Source organism: Limulus polyphemus, unplaced genomic scaffold, assembly GCF_000517525.1.
Source record: "Limulus polyphemus unplaced genomic scaffold, Limulus_polyphemus-2.1.2 Scaffold31, whole genome shotgun sequence".
Classification (NCBI taxonomy): Eukaryota; Metazoa; Arthropoda; class Merostomata; order Xiphosura; family Limulidae; genus Limulus; species Limulus polyphemus.
This window is the reverse complement of record NW_013665641.1, coordinates 1,345,812-1,353,521: the sequence shown is the minus strand read 5'-3', so window position 1 is coordinate 1,353,521 and position 7,710 is coordinate 1,345,812. Positions and strand designations below refer to the sequence as shown.

The window sequence follows — 7,710 nt, the reverse complement described above, 5'->3', positions numbered from 1 at the left end:
GTCTACGATTACAGTTCGTTTGTATTGTGTTAGAAATGTTATAATTTAAAGAAGTACTGTTACGATAAAGATACTAATTTGGCCGGAAATGTTTTGCGGGTCACTAAGAAGTTAAGAAAAATACACTTAAATAGCTATACTCATTAACAGGTTGATTTTTAGTTTTGCTTTAAGTAGGTAGCTTGCTCTGATCGGAAGTTAATATTAATTGTATAACAGCAGTATTAAAACTGTTATTAGGATATTTTAATTACCAGGTTGATTTTTAGTTTTGCTTTAAGTAGGTAGCTTGCTCTGATCGGAAGTTAATATTAAGTTGATAACAGCAGTATTAAGACTTATTAGGATATTTTAATTACTAGGTTGATTTTTAGTTTTGCTTTAAGTAGGTAGCTTGCTCTGATCGGAAATTAATATTAAGTGTATAACAGCAGTATAAAGATTGTTAGTAGAATATTTTAATTTCCATGTTTTATAACATATTAAAAGTATTCAATGCATGCAGCCTATTGGCCTATTGTCAATTAGTGTTTATCAATCTAAAGCTCTGATACACAAGGTTTTAACCAAAGAGACGAACCAGACTGGTGACATACATAATCTAGAAAGAGATTCTCAAAAGAACTAATTTTTCAACACTCTTTAAGGAAAAGGTCTGACTTAATTTTCCGTTAAAAAACCTTCCTAAACATTTTCACGTATGTTGTAAAGTCAAAATGTGTTTAAGGTTTTGTCTCCCAGTCAAGTTGTGTTGACGCAAAATCGAAATTAGCATCCATTTTTTATCAACCACAAAATTATGACTAAACATCTTATGGATTTTAAATTTTCCAATAATACTTTTCATTCGTGAAGAGCTAGAAGTCTATATTATGAACCAATTAAAAGTTATGACCAAAAATATTGTATGAAAAAACCTCTTTCACCTCGCACCTTTACTTATACTTTACAATGGTTTTCGTCTATACTTAACTAACTTTTGTAACAGAAGTCAAACAGCTTTTTTGGTGTAAATATAAAAGAGCTTAAACTAATTACATTTTATATCACAGTTTATCATTTTATATGAACAGTAAACAAATTTGCTACATTGTTAATTTATGTGGGTCATACTCCCATGTAAAAGCAACCAAATAAAGAAATAAGCAAATCCCTTTCTCACACACTGTCTAGTCTGACCAGATAGCTAGTATAATCTCAATTTTATTAACAATACACTGGATATTACTTCAAAATAAAGTACTTCCTTTTATTATTATACACAAGTTGACTATGAGCAAAGTGATATTTGGAACAAACTGAGAAGTATTTTAACACTGGGCATTTTCTGATTATGTGCTCAAGCTAAATGCTGACAAATAGCTTTAGCGTAGATCCATTTTGTCAAGAAGTACTGAATTTTATATTGTTATACATGTTATTGCTGATCTAGAAATATTCAGAGTACATTGCAAATGGCTGCCTTCCTACTTTTCATTACAGTAAAAATAGTACAACAGATTTTCCTAAACATTTTATAATGAATCAAAGTAATACTTCATGAAAGAATGTATACAGAATTATTAACATTTCCAAGCAGGAGGATGCTGTTCCAATTTACACGAGGTGTGTTTGATGTTTGTTTTTATTAGCTAGCAATCCACTTCTTGCAATAACTGTTTAACTACATATACGTACATACAAGGTTTAATTAATAAAGTTTACGAAAGTTCAAAGATTGTGTATGTTTTTGTGTTACGACAGAGTATGGTGTGTTACACAGCTTCTGATTAGAAACTACGCTTACATGACAAAATGAAAACCTGTCGCGATTTTCACGGATTTTCTTAGAGCTTTGTGATTCAAAAACTTATAGAAAAACTCCCCACAATCTATGTTTACAAAATACTTTAAAATGTTTAGTGAAGTCATCTCTTCTAGAAAATCAAATCAACATTTTACCTTAAAAGGGATTGAAAAAAGGCTGAAAATCATCTTGCTCCTTCTAGACTAATATCTTTTGTCAAGTGCATTCGTTAAGCTACTCTAACTTGACCGATCTCGGTCTATTTGTACTTTCAATGGAAAAAAGAAAAGTTCATTGTATCAGTTTGCACGGCTTTAATATCTTGAGAACTTTTACTTACATACATGATCAGCTATAATAATAATGTGGGCTATGACGAACAAGTAACACTACAGTATTTATTTTAATGTTAAGTCTGTCGAAACAGACGACCTAATATTAAGCTCTTGTTTTGTGAGAAGCCTGGCATATCATTTACTTGCAGCTGAACGTGTTGGATTGTTGTCCTAAACGAAGTACGTTTCCTAATTCTAGTCCGGAATTAAATGAAGTCACAGTAAGGAAAAAATAAACATTTCATTTTGAAATACAGATGTTTTGTTTTTACTGTCTTTACAGCACTACATTGAATTATTCAGCATCATTTTTCCCCTTTTCAAAGTAACAGTAGTTTAACTGCGATGTTTAATGAACACTTGTTGGTCGAAATCAAGAATAACACACTAATGCTTGTGACAACAGAGCTATTATTTACAACGCCAACCTTTGTATAGTAAGTAGTCCTTATGCAACTAAGTGCAACAGGAGAGCCGGTAATCTGTCGCTGATCGAATGAAAAAACAAACAAAACTATTATTAGTAACAACATCATACTGGTTGATTATCAGATCTATCATTAAACAGTTTATATATTCTTAATTTCTGAATATTTAAAGTTATATAATATTGTGACTAATTAGATCGTAGAATTTTGTTTTTAATTTTGATTTCTACTTTCTTAAAATATCTTTATCAGTCAACCTATTGAAAATGTTGTCCTGAACTGCTCATATACGAATTAATATAAGTATTTTCCATAATCGTGTGTCCAAGCATACGAACGTAAGAAATATGAAACAAGATCTATTGTTAAAATTTATCAGCTTGAAACAAAGTAATAAACAAAAATTAGCTGCTTAACTTAAAAGAATAATAAAACTACTGAATATTTTGTGTGCATCTTTAAATCATCTAAGATAATACAAGTTAACACAAATTCTCGCTATTCCTAAAAGTAAAACAGTAAAAGAACGCTTACACTTTGCCAATAATCTCTCAAGTCTCTGTGAACACTTACACTTCAGTGTCACGATGTGGAGACTTATAAATGTTGCACAGTAAGACAATAACAAAAAACATTCGCATTTGACATATGAAATAGACCAAACATCTTTCATAACGTTCAAAGTCCATAGCCAACCGTTGGATTATCTCCTAACTTCACCATAAGTTATCACCAAAACATTTACTGATGGGAAAAGTACAGACTTTTTCACTTACACCATGTACAAGAGTAAAGAAGATATTACCATTATCAGTCAATATCAGTGGTGTTTACCTTATTGATGATTTAAGAATAAAAATAATGTGAACTCAAAACAGGTTTCATTACCATAAGCCCACACTATTTCGTTGGTTAAAATAACGCAATGCATTACAATTTACTTACAATTCTACATTTTTAGTACTAGAGTACGTCTGCAATGTGAAATAAGAATTGTGCCTTGTTGTTAATTGATATTTGCTGAAAACAAAAACGGACATTAAAACATTTTATTCGAAATAAAGAACGCTAAAATTGTGCTGCATTGATACCATCTCAAAATATATCTTCTTAAGTCTCAACAATTAATGCGACAGCATTATCTGTCAGCTTTAACATGAAGCTAAATTGGGCTATATGCACTATGTCCACTGCAAGGAATCGAGCCCCGGATTTTAGCGTTCTAGCTTACCGCTGACCTACTGGAGACAATGTGGCAGTATCAAATGTAAACTAAAAATTAAATAAATACAGAATAAAAAACATACAATGGTCTTGCTGCTATTTGTTATGTCCAGAAAATATAACTGGATATAAAAATGCTTTTTAATAAATTGGATCTAGATGTTTGGCAAATTGCCAAATAGGTCACATTTGATATTGATTAACACTGTTATGATATGGTAAAATATACATGTATTATGTAAAGTGGCACGTCGTATGTAACTACAACAGAAATATCTAAACTGAATGCACTAACCGTTTTTAGGATTTTAATAATTGAACTTCTGCTTACCTGCAATACACAACTGACCAGTCAGTCAACAACACATGCTACAGAATTTCTAGCTGGTTTTGTAACACGTCACCGTAGGAGCACCTGATTTACGTCAAGAACGTTCTTTTGTAACATTTAAAGTAAAGGTACACCCGATTTATGTAAGTTACTCAACTATCATACTAAAGCACTACGAAATCATAACGTGTCTTTCAGTTTTAAATACTTAATACGATGGTTCTAGCATAGTTCTGCTCTTGAGAAAAATAACAGTGTAAAGTATCTTGTCAAAACACATACATGGCATTCACGAGCTGCTGCAGATTGGTATCAAGTATGTGTCACGTGGCATATGCGCATACGCAGATGCAGTACATAACGTAAAAAGTGCTCTAGGCACTGAAATACAGAATGCTAGTGCATTGAGCGATAGATGTTTGTAAAATATTATTTCGTTGCTACTTATTTCTCACAAATTATAAAAGTGTTCATATAAAGAGAATTTTTTTGGAGACTTAAGCAATCAAAATCTTTTTTTCAATTTAACTGTTCAGAATTTCCATGGAAAAATATTTATTTCCACTAGAATCAAAGTGTGTATCAGGAATATGCCAAATTTATGTGAAAACAATCTTGTTTTATTTGTTTGCTGTTAGCACAAAGCTACACGATGGCTCTCTGTAATGTGTCCATCGCAAGTATCGAAATCTGATTTGTAGCGTTATTAGCCACTAGACTTACCTCTGGGCCAAACTATCTAATCATATAACTTGGTTGTTGAAAGTTGTTTTATTTAAAAAGCTATAAATAAATGTAGTTAATTTCAAATCAGTATTTGCAATAACATTAAGTTAATGTGTTATAAACTAATTACGTCTTCAAAGAGTGTTTTTATTCCAGTATATTCAATGTAAGTCTTTGTATAAAAGGTACTAATAATATAAATTATAGCAGTTGCAAAATATTCTGCTGTTATGTATGATAAGTATTAAGCAACAGAATGAATTTGAAATATTAGTTAAAAGAGATTTGTATCAGTTGATTATATCAGCAGTTAACATAGCCATATACTACTTTCCAAAGACTCCGACATATTGATGGCTGGTTACCAATGTCAGATTAATTGGTCATATATATATATATATATAAATCATTATGAATTATGGTAAATGCAAATTTTTTAAAACTTTGAGTAGAGTAGCCCTTTTGCAACACACAAAGATGTCTGTAAATTTAATATTAGAAATTATGAACTCTACATCATGTTTATTAGGGGTCCCCCAGTGGCAGAGAGGCATGTCTGCGGACTTACAACAGATAGCCCATTGTATAGCTTTGTGCTTGATTACAAAACAATGTTTATCAGGGATCTTTACCAATGAATGTAGATAGCTTGTTTTATGAGAAACTCGTAAATGAAATGAGTATTAGACATATACAGGAGTTTATTTTTCCAGCCATTTTAAAACTTGTAAAAACCTAAACTTATATATATATATATTTACCGTTAAGGGGTTATCTATGTGATATGTTTCCACCATAAAATGAGCCTTTCTATACCTTAGATGTACATAAATTTTTTTTTCAAAAGTTCAGTACATGGTATTGCATTCAGTAACACGTTTTTATTTGAAGCAGCACTAAACTGTGAATCTAAGGCTTATCTGGGTATTTCATTTTATTCAGCGTTTTCTCACTTCTCAAATCATGTGCCGTGATTTCATTTGAATTCGTTTCTTATCATTTATGTAAACAACGGATTTTATGCTTGTAGAAATCTGGTATTGCAAGTTTCAAGTCTTGCTTGAATTCATTTCGCTAAGACCCTGCTTAACTGATCCCATACAACCTATTGTTCATAGCAGTGGTAATTACCTGTCTGAAAATTCTATATAAAAACTAAAAGTAAGGATTAAATCAAGGTTTTTATTTTGAGTAAACTAGAACAACAACAACTTTACACAAATTTCCAAAATTGGAGTTATGAGAGCATGTATGGACGTCATTTTAACAATGAAAACACCATATTTAATATGAATTATGATCAGATTAATCTGCAAAATGCTTCACTTGATAATGACATTTTCCAAGTCAAGTTTTAAAAGCTTTTCCACGTTTGTAACCTTAAGGACTTGCAACAGCACTGTATTCATATGAAAAAAGTATATAATCACAGTTTTTATTAATAATTGTTCAGAGTCCGCAGAAATACTACATCGAATAAAGCATCATGTCAGCGGCAATTCTATCCAGAGTTTTTGGTTTCCGTTCTTTTCGAAATGAAAACGTCATTTATATCATGGCAAAAGAATTTCAAGTGCAGTGGCTATTGAGAACACCCTCTTATTTTAATAAACCTGGAGATCATAGTGAAAGTAAATAAGACTGTTTGTTAACATTATCGAAACACGTTTATATGGACTAACTCAAAACATGTATTAGACACCACATGTTAAAGAAATCAAGAAGTATCACTACGGAATTTATCAATGCGATGAAATAAATATACAGTTATAATTTTGGACTACTGATTAAGTCTAGGTTAAGTGAAAAGTAGCATATGAAAAAATAAAACCTCTAAAATACCAGCAAAATAAATGTTCCAATATCCCGTATGTTCAGGTTCGTTACATTTCACTTTTTTTTGGGCCCGGCATGGCCAGGTGGTTAAGGAGCTCGACTCGCAATCTGAGGGTCGCGGGTTCGAATCCCCGTCACACCAAACATGCTCGCCCTTTCAGCCGTGGGGGCTTTATAATGTGACGGTCAATCCCACTATTCGTTGGTAAAAGAGTAGCCCAAGAGTTGGCGGTGGGTAGTGATGACTAGCTGCCTTCCCTCTAGTCTTACACTGCTAAATTAGGGACGGCTAGCGCAGATAGCCCTTGTGTAGCTTTGCGCGAAATTCAAAACAAACAAACATGCATTTCACTTCATATCCTTCCTTCTTATATCGCCCTCCCCCAGTGGCACAGCGGTATCAGTCATCAGTAATTACAAGTAAAATCATGAACCAGATTTATAAGAATTTTGGATCTGAGAGAAATACTAGAACACGAAAATACAAAATAATATTAACAGCATAATTGCAATACTATATTTACAGTCCTGATTATCCTTTAAAAGCAATGAGATCCAAAATGTCATCTAAATATTAAACACTTACTATTTGTCATGCTAGATTTGTTGATAACGTTCAAACTGTCTCAGTGGTTAGTCTCGTGTTCAAATCTCAGTTGAGTGGGGATATTTTATCATGATCATCATGTTTATTGCAAGATCTTACAATATTAGGAAAAAACAGAATGGTATTTTTTTCGCAAAATTAAGCTAACTACAATGGTACGACTTGTAGCCAATAAAAACGGGGTATATGAGGGGTTTAGACTTTTCCGGGACCTGCTGATAAAAAACATTGATTTTCTAGGATTTTTTGGAATGAAAAATTGGTTTATAAGTTTATATGACTTTCATGACCTGTTTAAATCCTGATGTAAAGACCCATGGATTGTTTTACCTAATGGTGATAACATTCTGCTTGTTGAATCTCCAGATTCTGGACACTACAGTGACAATGTTTGTTTTGAATTTCGCGCAAAGCTACACGAGGGCTATCTGCGCTAG

At 32.1% G+C, this 7,710-nt stretch overlaps 1 protein-coding gene across 2 annotated transcripts in view; it reads right to left on the bottom strand.

Moving 5' to 3' along the window:
• Positions 1–4,422, bottom strand: part of LOC106459950 (rho GTPase-activating protein 18-like) — a 174,724-nt gene extending 170,302 nt beyond the window's left edge. For both annotated transcript variants that reach the window (XM_022386920.1, XM_022386927.1), the window contains exon 1: positions 4,105–4,422. The gene's annotated coding sequence lies outside the window, so the exon portion shown is untranslated. The remainder of the gene's footprint in view (positions 1–4,104) is intronic.
• Positions 4,423–7,710: the final 3,288 nt, after the last annotated feature.